The sequence below is a fragment of the Dipodomys merriami genome, unplaced genomic scaffold (genome assembly GCF_024711535.1).
Source record: "Dipodomys merriami isolate MVZ:Mamm:240054 unplaced genomic scaffold, mDipMer1.0.p SCAF_362, whole genome shotgun sequence".
In the NCBI taxonomy this organism is placed as follows: Eukaryota; Metazoa; Chordata; class Mammalia; order Rodentia; family Heteromyidae; genus Dipodomys; species Dipodomys merriami.
The window spans coordinates 32,501-46,321 of record NW_027205182.1 but is presented as its reverse complement, the minus strand read 5'-3'; the positions used below and the strand labels follow the sequence as shown (position 1 = coordinate 46,321).

The following is a 13,821-nucleotide window of genomic DNA, read 5'->3' as shown; positions in this document are numbered from 1 at the left end:
CTGCAGTGACCTACATCTATCACCTAGTCCCACCTCCTAAAGTTTCTAAAACAGCACCACAACCTGGGGACCAAGATTCCACACATGAGCCTACCCTACTCAGCTGGAGCAGAAAAACACTCCACCTGAAGGTTCTCAAATATTAGTTTTTCAGCTGTGAAGGCACTTGAATTTGTGCTATTAGTCATTTGTTTTTAACCCCTTGTAGGCTTTAGAATTTGAAGGAAAAGGTAAAAGGAATGTTGAGCTGTCTGTCAAGCTAGAAGTCCAATTCAGAAATAAAGAACTGATTGCTGGTGTGTTTTGGAAAGAAAGGCCATAGGCCTGGAATATCTTGAAATATGACATTCTTTTCCATTGATTTGCAAGGTTGTGTGCAAGAAGGTAGCTGAGAGTTATTTTTAGAGGTCTGGAGAATATCTCAGCTAAGCTGAGCTCACCATTCTGTATGCTGTATTTTTCTATAAGCAGACACTGAGAATTGTGTTGTTGTTGTTGTTGTTGTTGTTGTTGTGCAGTGCTAGGGATACTAAGCAAGAACTCTACCACTGAGCTACATCTCAGCTCAGGAATTTGTGTGTGTGGGGGTGGGTGTGTGGGTATGTGGTGTGTGGGTGTGTGTGGGTGTGGGGGGGTGTGTTTTGGTCTTCAGTGCTGTTTCTGGGCTCTGTTGCTGAAGACTAACACTTTACCACTAGCACAATAATGGCTCTACTTTCAGATTATTTTTGTTTTTGGTGGATGATTGGGGATAAGAGTCTAGCAGACTTTTCTGCCCAGGCTGGCTTCAAACCGAGATCCTCAGATCTTAGACTCCCAAGTAGCTAGGATTACAGGTGTGAACCACCAGCACCCAGCAGGAGTTATTTTTGAATACACAAAAAAGAGAGCCTCTTACATTTGAAGGTAAATATTCAGAAAGCTAAAATATTCATTGCTAAAGTGATTCAGGTACTGAGTTGAAAATAGGAAGAATAAGAGTAATGAAGTTGAAGAGATTTTCTAAGAAATTTAGCTATGCACATTGAAAATAAGAACATTGCTATAAATAATGGAAAACATACATCTAAAAAGATTTAGATAAACATTTGGAATGGAGTCATGGTAGTATCCCAGTAAATCAAATAAAATTTGGTATTAAAAATCTGTAAAAGATTCAACATTTGTTCTAGAAAATAAAACATTAAGGACTCTTGTTCTTACATGGAATTTAAACTAAATATGTGGTATGGGGGCTGATTTTCCTTTGGTCAGCCTCTAATCTGTCTCTCACAGGATCTGATTCCTATAGCAAGAACAAAAGTAGGAAGCCCCAAACACTCATAATTTTTCATAACAAAAGTATATTTCAGAGAGAAATAATTTTTTATATTAAAGTATCACAAAATGTTTCATAAACTCAGATACCAAAGGACATATGAACACACAGATACACAAACCATTATGTTAATGGAAAATTTAGCAGCTTATTTCAATTGTTCAAGTACAAGAGTGTACTGAAAAGGAAATAGGAGAAAAAAGGGAAATTTCCAAATCATATAAATACTATGAAGATAATGGTATTTTTTTCAAAGATCTATTCTTGACATTGTTTGTTATTATATTACAGTTTCATCATTTCTAAAGTAAGATAACAAAAACAAGACTCTGAAAAGCCATTTCTAGCCACCTCATTTTGCCTAAGTTTTCCTTGTTCATGGTCTAGAAAATATCATTTGATCATGATGAGACATCTATACCTGACTTGAAAATGTCAGGTGACAGGCTAAGGAATGTTTGAGTGTTATAAGTACTGGTATAATGACACTCTTCTTCATAATGACTACTCCCAGGTATAGAAATTACAAGCATATTTTCAAATGAGACAGAATTCTGCCTGTCTTATTGGCTTGCATTTTCCATCTTTCAAGCTTGATAGTTATTTCTTTCATACAGATAATACGTGCCATGCTGGATTATATAACCCAGCTACATCTGTTCTCTCCTGTTTTCTAGATACCACATTCATTGTATTTCACAGCAGGAGCTTCCAATCAATACCTTGAATATTGCTTCAAAATAAATGTCACAGATGAAAAAAGAAAAAAGAAGTCCTGTGCCAAGCTCATTATCATAGCTCTGGCCCATCTCCTTGAACAATGATTCTCATTGCTCACATTTTTCTTTGGACAAAGGTACTATTGTAACTGCCTCTTCAGACTGATCTTTCTGTCCAATAGTTGTCTAAACACCAATTGTGAATTGGCTGATATGCCTTCCCTGAGCACTTTTCTATTGGATGCATTCTGTCACTCTACTTATCCCCTCTTAGAGCTTGCCATCTTGTAACACTTCTCCCTAGAGGACATGAAGGAACTTGACAGAGGGCTTGTATCCTGCCCCTGCTTGGCCTTGCTCCAGAACTCTCAGAAGGCAAAGCCAAGCAGGCTCACGCCAGCCACCAAAGAGATTTGTGAGGCAGTCTCAAACCTCAGTTAGGCTGAGAACCTTGTCTAGACTATGGAACATTCTAGAGTCATAGATGTATAATTCATTGAGGAACCTTAGACTTTTTCTAATCATCTTACCATATTACATGTAAGAAATAAATTATATGTATGTAATACATTATATATTATATACCTATTGTATAGTATATCTGTTATATATTATATGTTGTGTATGTTATGTTATATCTATATACAAGCACATGGCTCCCACGTCTTTTGAAACCAGAACTCTCAGTTGTCTCCTGAGTAGCACAGCCTTGCACCAGAGGCCAGAGCTGACAGTGGTGGGGTTAGTGTGTGGTCAGCCATGTGGTCAGCCTGTGGTGAACGTTCAGCAGCCGGTGATCTGTGGCACCTATCCTCCCTCTCCCAGGTCTCATGTCAGATGACCCCAGTTTATCCAAAATGGAATCTGCTGAAACATGAGAAATGTTAGCCTATTAGACAAGTGGCTTGGATTCACCCACATGCACACATCCTTGTGTCTTAACCTCTAATTGCCTGGCCTCTTCCTGTCCAGGATGAACAGACATTCTACCATCTGGGCATCTTTGACCAGGCTGCTGCCCTCCAAAGCTTGGACCTCTCAGCTGCCGGACATGTTCTGCTTGACTTCAGTCCCCAGGGCACAGCTGTCACTTCCCACTGACAATGCTTTAAATAAATGTTCTTTTCATTTGGGGCCAAAAGTACAAAGAAACTAGAAGCTTTCATAAAAGGTAAAACCTTTACCCTTTCTTTTTCTACCAGCTATCCCTAGTCCCTCTCTAGTTCAAAAGATTTCATCGTGAAACACAAAAGTGCATTCTGTATGAGTGTAATTTAATAACCCTCCACATAAATAATAGATAAACAAAAGTATTGCCAATTGTAAAATATAACCCAAGGGCTGGGAATGTGGCTTAATGGTAAAGCGCTTGCTTAGCATGCATGAGGCCTTGGGTTTAATTCCTCAGTACCACATAAATATTTTTTAAAACAGCACATTATATATACATATATGCATATATGTATATGTATATATATGTATCTATACATGTATCTACAATTGGCAGTAGTTTATCTATCACCTATGTAGAGGGTTATGAAATTACACTCCCCTAAGTTACTTGAATTGTTCAAAACTTTGACAAAGTAGTAAGGTACAACATTAATCCACAAAAATCAGTAGCTTTTCTGTATGCAACAATAAGAAGACTGAGACTGAAATCAGGAAAACAACTCCATTTGTAATAGCCTTAAAAAACAAAAACACCTTAGTAATTAACCAAAGATGTGAAAAATTGAAAAAAAATTGAAGCAGATTTAAGGAAATGGAAAAACATTCAATATACCTGGATTGGACCAATTTACATCATGAAATAATAAAAGACCCCAGAGAGCAAAAACAACCCATACCTAGACAAGTATTGGAGGAATATCAATACCAAAATTTAAACTCTATTACAAAGACATGTTAATAGAAACAGGTTGATACTGGCACAAGAATAGGCCTGTGGACCAATGGAACAGAAGACCCAGAAATGAACTCACAGACCTATAGCCACCTAATATTTGATAAGGGAGCCCAAACACAAGATGGAAGAAAGGCAGCCTTTTCAACAAATTATGCTGGCAGAACTAGCTGTATACATGAAGAAAACTGAAGCTAGATTGTTAATATGTCACTCTTCACCAGAATCAATTCTAAATTGATCCAATACCTCAATGTAAGGCCAGATACTATGAAAATATTACAGGAAAGGGTAGGGGAAACACGGGACTCCTAGGCACTTGTTGAAACTTCTTAATATCAGAACAAATAAAAGAAAGACTGGAAAATGGGATTGCATGAAACTGAAGATTCCACAGGGCAAAAGGTCATAGCTAGTAAGATAAATAGTGTCCACAGAATGGAAGAAGAATTTTAGTATGTATGCATCAGATAAAGGCCTCATGTCTAAAATATACTTAGAGTGCAAAAATGACTCCCCCCCAAATAAACCCTCAAAGTGCAGGATCATGTAATCTTTCTCTATTTGGGTCCCCTTTATGTTTTTCTCTTCCTTATTGCTCTTGCTAGGATTTCCAGTACTATATTGAAGAGGAGTAGAGAGACTAGAGATTCTTCTCTTGCTTCTGGTTTCAGAGGAAATGGTTTTAACTTTTCACCATTGACTATAATGTTGGCTGTAGGTTTATCATATATAGCCTTTATTATATGAGGAATGTTCCATGGATTCCTAGCTTCTCCATAGTTTTTACCATCAAGGGATGTTAAATCTTAACAAACACTTTTTCCACATCTATTGAGATGATCATTTCATTCTTGTCTATGTACCTGTTGATGTGTTGAATTACATTAATTATTGTAAAGATTGTATTCCAGCCTTTTACTTTGAGAATATGTTTGCTTTTGTCACAAAATGTGTTTCTTATAGAGAGTAGACAGATAGGTCTTGCTTTTTAATCCAACTAGTCACTCTATGTCATTTACCTGGAGAATTAAGTCCATTAATATTGAGAGTTAGAACTAAAAAGTGTTTGGTAGTTCCTGCCATGTTCCTTCTAAGGGCTGTGCCTCTTCTTTTCTTACTATAGTTGTTCTCTGGTAAGGGGCATTTTCTCAGCCAATATTGTGTTCTTGTTGGTTTTCTATATCTATATGTCTTTAAGTATCTTCTGTTGTGCTTCTTGGGTGGAGATAAATTGTTTCTATTTTTCTTTGTTATGGAAAGTTTTTATTTGTCCTTTGGCTATGAAGGAACATTTTTTTCTGTGAATTGTCAGTTGGTAGTTGTATGGCATATATTATTCCAGGCTCTCCTTGCTTTCGTGGTCCAGCTGAAAAATCTATAGCTATTCTGACTGATTTTCCTTTATTAGCAATCAATATTTTCACTCAGACAGCTTTAAGGATCCTTTCCTTTGTCTCTATTGAACCTCTGTAGATTACACAGATTACACATTACACTGTGGGGCAGTAGGATGTTCTTTTCTGGTCTGGTCTGTTTGGAGTTCTAAGTGCTTCTTGTATCTGAATGAGCCTATCATTTTGGATGTTTGGGAAATTCTTTGATAGAATTCTGCTAAATATATTCCCTATCCCTTTAGATGCCAGCTCATCTCCTTCCTCATACCTATCAGTTTTAAATTAGATCTTCGGATTGACCCCTCAAGTTCTTGCAAGCCCCTTTCTTGTTTCTTGGATTTGTTTTGGATAATTGTCTCCTCTTTCTCTATTATATCTAATCTGTTCTCAGTCCCTTAGCCTACCTTCTATGTCATCTATCCAGCTGTCAGCCTTATTAGTTTTTTTCTCTGCCTTCTAACTTGTCATTTTTGATGGCTTATCTGTCTTCAATGAAGATCTCTTTTAGGTCTTGTATCAACTTCTTTACTTCCTTGATTTGTTTATCTGTATGTTTTTTCATATCCTTTAGCTAGGCAACTATTTTTTCATTGGCCTCCCTTTCCTTCTCTTGGAATTTATTTAACTTTGTGTTTGTAGACTCCATGAATTCTTCTAATAATCTTTGGTTAGAGTCATCATGCTCACCAATTGCCTTGTGTAGGCTTTCTTATATTCCCAATAATCATATTTATCATCCATGCTTTTAAAGTATTTCAATAATTGTCTTTTAGGTCCTTGATTGTCTATTCTATTGCCTGGTATTAAGCGTCATTGACTTGCTATTTTTCTTGTATATCTATGGTTTCTTCTGCCCAATTGGAAACCCTTTTGTTTTTAATTTTGGAGGGACTGTGGTCTTCCTAATAGGTTGTTCTCTTCATTTTTGTTTAATCATCCAGTCAATGGTTTGATATTCTGTTGGGATTTGTTTATCTAGGGTCAGACTTTGTTGAGAGCATCAAGTGTAGGATTAGAGTTTAGTCTTTTTGAGATACTGTGATATTAACACTTGTATATCAGCTGAAAAAAAATGAGTTTGGTAGACGGGGAGGTTTGGAGAGGAGTAGTTTTTCAGAGAAAACTATAGGTGAGAGAAGTCTAATGTTATAAAAGAAGGAAGGAAAGGGGGATAGACAATTGTTTCAAAGGAGGAAAGAGATGATGGAGAGAGATCTTTAGTTTACACCACTGAAGAAAATCAGGTTGAGAGTCTATGAATCAGACAGGCTAAACACTAATATTGCCTACCCTACAAAGCCTGTCAGTTGTAGGTATTCCCTTGTCTAAATACACCTTTATTTAGGGATAAAGAAGGGTATTGTGGTATATTTGTAATTGATGAGTAATTCAATTGTAAGAGTCAATATGAACCAATGTAAAATAGCACCAAAGGAAACAAAAGTACTCAAAACCAAAACCACAACATGACACAATATAAAGTAAAAAATAAACCCAGAACCGTACAATGGAATAGACTTTAAATCATTAGTTTTAAAGTTATAAATAGATATTCCCCTGTCTAAATATGTCTTCACTTTTGTTTTAGAAAGGGGTACTATGGTACAAAAAAGGAGATTATATGTATTCGTAACTAGTAAGCAAATCTGTTGTAATGGTCAGGATAAACCAATCCAAAAAGATAATAGGATAAGCCAGCTAGAGAGAACCAAAATGGAAACAAGATAATAAAACAAAACAGGAAAACAAGAAGGGAACAAAAGAATAGAGAAAAAAATAGAGAAAGGCCAGGAAAAGGGGGGGGGGTTAAAATATAAAAGGAAATAAAAAAGAAACAAAGAAAAATAAAAAGTGAAAAAAAGGAAAGAGAAGAGGGAAATACAGAATCAGAAATATAGCTAGAATTAGGCACTCACACAACTCAGAAGAAGGCTTAGCAATCACTGTAGATGGTATATCTAAGACAAAAAAAATTTTTTAATGAATTCTCCAGTTTGTTTGGGGGATATATATCTCCCAATATGTGGTATACAATACATCAGTGATGTCTCTGCTTTTGTTGCTGAGATCTGCTGTTATCCCTGTAGCCCATATCTGGGTTGCACCAAGGTGTGGTGCAACAGGTAGGAGGCATCTCCCATGGTTGTAAGCTGGGTTCCACACTGCTTACGTGCATTGGGCTGGGTCATAATAGAATTCAGAAGACTTCCTGATACGGGATTGTGGCTGGTACCTAGATTACCACTCCCAGTACAACTGTGTAATAGCTAGAGTTTTTACTCTGTAGCTTATGAATAAAAGAGTAAAAGCTGGGTGCCGGTGGCTATTCAGGAGGCTGAGATCTGAGGATCGTGGTTCAAAGCCAGCCCAGGCTGGAGACTATCTCCAATAAACCACCAGGAAACGGGAAGTGGCGCTGTAGCTCAAGCGCTAGAGCGCTAGCCTTGAGCTGAAGAGCCGAGGACAGCGCTCAGGCCCAGAGTTCAAGCCCACGACTGACAAAAAAAAAAAAAAAAAGTGAAGATGAATTCTCTAATCCATTTGTTTGAGGCACCAGAAATCGCTCTTTAGCACAGAAATGGAGTCTCTGAAGCTCTTGGGGGTGGGGCTCCTCAGTTCGGAGGTGGCTCTTTATCTGCAGCCTAGATTCTGTAGAAAGCTTGGGTATAGGCAGGGTTGAGACATAAGTGGAATCTGTAGAGTTCTCCAAGATGGAGAACTGGAGTCCCACTCTCAGTTACAGCCTGGAAATACACTAGGTTTTAAGACCTGTCTGGCTTTTTTTGCAGTGAGATTTTAAGAGACTTTCAGTTTTGTAATTTCAAAGTGCTCACCTGACATGGGCCAAGCTGGAATTGCCTTGCCAATCTTGTCCTTACTCACTGCTACAGGGCAGAGTTGTCTCCTGCTGGCCTTTTTGTTTACCAACAAGAGAGGAGTGGTAAAAAAAATATATATATATATATATATATATATATATATATATATATATATATATATATATATATATATATCGGATTCCTTTGCCACTTTCAAAAATGGCACCCTTCTTGGGTAGAGGAAGGGGCCTCCAGCCAGCCAGATGCTGTTCTCCCCAGGGCAGATGTTCTTGGTTGGTTACTCTCAGTTCCTGGTGATAGTTCAGACTGTCCAGTGGTGTGGTGAATTGTCTCTGCATCTGAATGTTGCCAGCTTGGCTGCACATTCCCATTCCTACTTTTTCCTTTGCCAGCTCTTACCTCAGTACGGATTTCTTCCAATGTTTCTGTCTTCTCAAACAAGTAGTATATAATCTAATTTTTAGTGTATATCTCTGTATAATTATAGCTCACCTGGTGTGATTCTACAGGTGTGAAGTTTCTGCTGGGGCATTAAACCTCTGCTTGATCAGAGAGAGCTTAGGTAGTTCCCTGTTCTCCCTCCACCATCTTCCCTCCATGTCTTCATGTGAGGTTTTTTTTTTTTTTAATTTTTTTTTTCAGCACTTGAGTTTGAACTCAGGTTTTCATGCTTTCTAGGCAGATGCTTTACCATTGAGCCACATCTCTATCTCCATTTTTGCTCTGTTTGCTTTTGAGATAAGGTATTTCTTTCTGCTCATGATCTCGAACCAAAATCCTCCCAACCGCAGCCTCCCAAGTAAGTAGGCTGACAAGCACTCAAGACTGCTCCCAGCACTGGTTGAGAGGAGGTCTTCAATGAATGCTCAGGGCTGACCTTAAACAGCAATCTTCCTGACCTCAGCCTCCCAAGTAGCTAAGTTTAGAAAAATGAATCTATGATGCCCAACTATTCATTTAGTGTTTGGGGTTTTTGTTGTTGTTGTTTATTTCTTTGGTGTTACAACGGCTTTGGGGTTATAATTGTTTTTTTTAATTTGGAGATAATTTGGCTTTTTATTTACATAATATTAGCACTTAATAATTGTATAATTGTGATGATGTTTTCATGATTTATTAGCATTACATTTTCTTTCACATGATATTATTGTCTGTGTTGGTATTTTTACCTTTGCTTTCAAGTATGGTTTTTACTGACTTAATTGAGACAATGAAATGTGGTAGGTATAAAACAAAAGGAGAGTTGGTGTTTAAATATTGTATTGATCTTTTAAGACTGAATATGAAAGACCAAAGTTCATGAAAAAAAATCACTCTAGGTCGACTTTCTTTCTAGAGAGATGACTTGTCACAAAGCATCCAGTCTGAGTTCACTTGGCATCCTGCCACCAATACTATTTTTTGTTCCAATCTACTCTGCTGTTTCCTTAATTCTCTTTTAACATTAATATTTATTCTTATATTCAAAAGTGTTGCAAAATTAAGAAACAATATTAAAAGTTTATTCTTTTCAGTTGTTCTCATCAGAGGTAGGAAAATTAAGTTGCTGTCCTTCACTTTCCCAAAGATGATTATTATGCCATTTCTTGTATTGCGCACTGAGCCAGAACTGCAGAGATAATGGATTATTATAGGAAAATTTGGCTTTGACATTTGTATGATAAATTTGGAGTCAATTAGATGAGAAATACTCTATTAGAGAAAGTGAGTGTACCAATTACTGTGAAGGTGGCCTACTGCTAAATAATATAATTGAAATTAAGAAGGGGAGGGCCCAGCCTCCAGGCACTGACTGAAACAGGAACAATAACATAATCTTGTAATAATTTGTGCTTTTTAGCCATTTTCCAAAGTAGTGTCAAATAGACATTAAAATCCTGACCTGTGGTTAGCTCTAAGATGTCTCTGTTCTTGGTGGGAATGACACCGACCAAGATGTATTGTATTCATATGTTCTTTATTAAAGGACAACTCCCTTGTAAATTTACTTAAAGCTAACAACAACAAAATAATCATAAATAAAATAAATAAAAAAGTTAACCAAACAGCTTCACATCTCTTCATCATAATGCAGGATATGCCAAAAGTCTCACTGGTGGCCACTGGCAATTCTTCAAGCCAGCAGCGAGGTAAGGAAGGATTGCTTTTCAGTTCATCTTGGAAAGGAATGTGTTAGACTCACCGACTGGTGGAGAAAGAAGGTCATTCCCACCATGTGTTCTTTGCAGCTGCAAAGGAGCTTTCCATGGCCTGCAGCCAAGATGCTTCAATCTCAATTGAACAAAATGAGAACAAGTATGCTCTAAGAAACAATCCTGCAAAGGGATGGCCTAGTATTGAATTCTTTTTCATCTTCAATGATTTTTGTGGCCCATATGAATTTAAAATGCAAAATGAAATATTTATCAACAATCAAAAACAGACATGTCTGACTGCGTTATCTGAGTTCAATGCTTCTTTCATCTAAGAGAATAGAAACTGCCTCAGACGAACACTGGCAAAGAAGCTCCAGCAAGTTCCTTTCATGGGGGACATGATGCAGCTTTCACTCTGTCAGTTCAAAGAGCTTCTCTGGAGAGGATGCTTAAAATTCAAGGGAGAGTTAAACACAAGGAGCCCACCATCTTACTCCCAGATTTAAAATTATTTTTAATTGGCTACCATTTTAAGTCTTATTGTGAGCCATAGAGAGAAAACAATCGTTTTCTTACTTTATCTTTTTTCTCTTTACTTTATAAAAGTCTACAAAATAGATGTTAATATTTGCCCCCTTATAGAGGAGAGAAATGAGTCTTAAACACAATAAATTAGACAGCGGCTGCTTTGGATAGAGATTGTTTTCTCTGTTCAATACTAGGATCTTCATACCACTATGAATTCCTCTTCTGTGCTAGTTTACAAAGCTTCTTCCTTGCCTTATTCTGGCCTATGTTCTTACAAAAGCCTCTTGTACACTGCTGACAAGGTTCCATTTGTATCCTACACATTTGGGCCTCTTCTAGTGATAAAAAGTTGTGTTTAGTTCATACACTAGTGTCTCAAGCCTGTAATCCTTGCTATTCATGAGAGTGAGATCTGAGGATCATAGTTCAAATTCAGCTTCAGGCAGAAAAATCTGTGAAATTCTTATTTCCAAATAACAAGCAAAAAGGTGGTAGTAGAAGTGTGGCTGAAGTGGTATAGCACTGGTCTTGCATGAAAAAGACCAGTAAAGAACATGAGGGCCTGAGCACCAGCACACAAAAACGATAGATACATAGATACATAGATACATAGATAGATAGTAGATAGATAGATGTTAGATAAGTAGATGGATGGATAGCTATATGATAGATGGATGGATAAGTTCTAGATAGATGATCAATAGATGATATAGACAGATAGATAGATAGATAGATAGATAGATAGATAGATAGATAGATAGATAGATAGATAGCTCAATGCCCCCTTTCTCCTGTGTGTTTTTTGTCCTACATGATGTGCTTTTCCAGTTCCAGATTTTTATGCTTTGTATGGTTCTGTAAGGCCTTCTGTTACTTGAGCTTCCTGATCACTGTTGGGTTGTGTCTACAAGGTTCATGAGGATTCTGATGGCAACCCAGTCCCCAGGCAGTTCACAGAGACATTCGAATAACCTCATCCCTACACTTTCATGCTCTATTAGTCTAACTCATTCTTTTCAGGCCCTTATTAAGTTGACTAGAGGTTCAATCAAACTAATGGAATCAATTTGGCCTGTAATACAAAAGGGAACTAAATGTACAGCTATTCACAAAGCCACCTAGCAAATAATTATGTATTCTTTGTGATTGTCAGGTTCTGTCGTATTTCTTTTCTTTTAAGATTTTCTGTAAAATCTAGAGAAACAAGACATGAATTGCCTAATAATGTAAGAATAGAATGAAAGCATATTTACATTAATTATGTCTCTAAACTCATGCTACATTTTCTGTTCCAGTAGAATCTTGCTAGGTAGAGCTGTGGCATGCACGTATGTTCACATAAACACATGAGTACAAGCATGTACATACCAATACCAGATAGGTAGGGGAGAAAAAAAACTCATGCTGCATAACTCTTGGGTTCAAAATTGTTTCTCTCTCTGCAAACCACAGATAAATAATAAGGTCTATTTGGGAATACAGGGGTTAAATAGAAGTATAGATTTTCTGTATCAACCAAAGTTAAGCTATTATCAGCTTGAAATAAATGGCTTTGCTTAGAAGCTGTTCCATGCAAGCTTCATGGTGGTAAGTAGGAAGAAAATAATCTGTAGTGCATGCACCAAATAAGAATAAAAGGATTAAAACATATTGTTGCAAAAAAATCATCAAACCACAAACAAGAATAGCGAGAGAGAAAACTTGCAAAGCAGCTAGAAAACAATGAAGATAAGTCCATCCCGAACAATAATTACTTCCATGTAAATATGTTAAATTTATACAGAGTGAGCAAAATGATAAAAAATAAACCAGACTCAGCTTATGCTGCCTACATGAGATTCGCTTCATTTTCAAGGACACATATAGACTGACAGTGTGAGGTGAAAATGCTCATGTTACCCAAATCGTCACAAGTTCTATTAACATTCCAATGTTATTTTATTTATATATGATAGCAAAGTCCTAAAATCCATGTATCATAAAAAATAGTTCAGGCAATTTGGAAAAAAAGAATAAAGCTAGAAGCATAACATTATTTGATTTCAAACTATTCTGAAGAAAATAATAAATAAAATAATAAGCAAAACAGCATGGTACTCATATAAAAATACACTTAGCAATCAATGCAGTGGGGGGAAGAAAGCACAAAAATTAACCCACAAATATGGAATCAATTTGACTTAAACATATCAACAACTTACAAAGTGGAAATGACAATAAACGATGTGAAAAAAAACCATGAACTTGGAATTTATCTCAGATCATACACTTAATCAACTCAAAATGTATTAAAATTTAAATACAAAACCTGAACCTAAAACAAAAAACCTGAACCTATAAATTAATAGTAGAAAACCCGAGGAAAGCAAACCACTGGTCTAGATAATTAGGTGTTTTTTTTTGTCCTCAAATGCAGACAACAAAAAGCAAAAGAGAGATAGATTACATTATATCAAAATAGCACCAGTAGCTGCTGGTGTATGTCTGTCATCCTATCAATGTTTGGGAGCCCAAAACGGTTTGGAAAATGTGATCTTAGTATCTTCCTACACTCTGCATAGTAAGTGAAATTCTATCTTAAAAGTAATACAATGAAGGGCTGGCTGTAAGGATGAGTTAATAGTAGAGAACCTGCCTAGCAAATCTGAAGCCCTGAGTTCAAACCTCGACAAAATATAAAATACATACAGAGATAGGTGCCAATGGCTTGCACCTGGAATCTCAATACTCAAGAAGTTGAGACCTGAGGATTATGGTCTAAATCTAGCCCAGGCAGAAAAGTTTGGAATGGATGCATAAATAAATAAAATAGTAAGTAAGTGAGTAAATAAGTAAGCTTAGGTATAAAATTAACCAAGAAAGTAAAATAATTGTACATCAAAACTATAGTACATTAATGAAGGATGTTGAAGAAGAAAGCAAGATCTCCGTTTGAGGCCAACCCAGGTGAAAGTTAGCAATCAACTTCCTTGAAACAA

The 13,821-nt window shown here is 36.7% G+C and overlaps 1 long non-coding RNA gene across 1 annotated transcript in view; it reads right to left on the bottom strand.

The window, feature by feature from the left end:
• Nucleotides 1-13,821, bottom strand: part of LOC138804419 (uncharacterized) — a 304,458-nt gene that overhangs the window by 289,948 nt on the left and 689 nt on the right. The gene's annotated exons all lie outside the window — the stretch shown is intronic.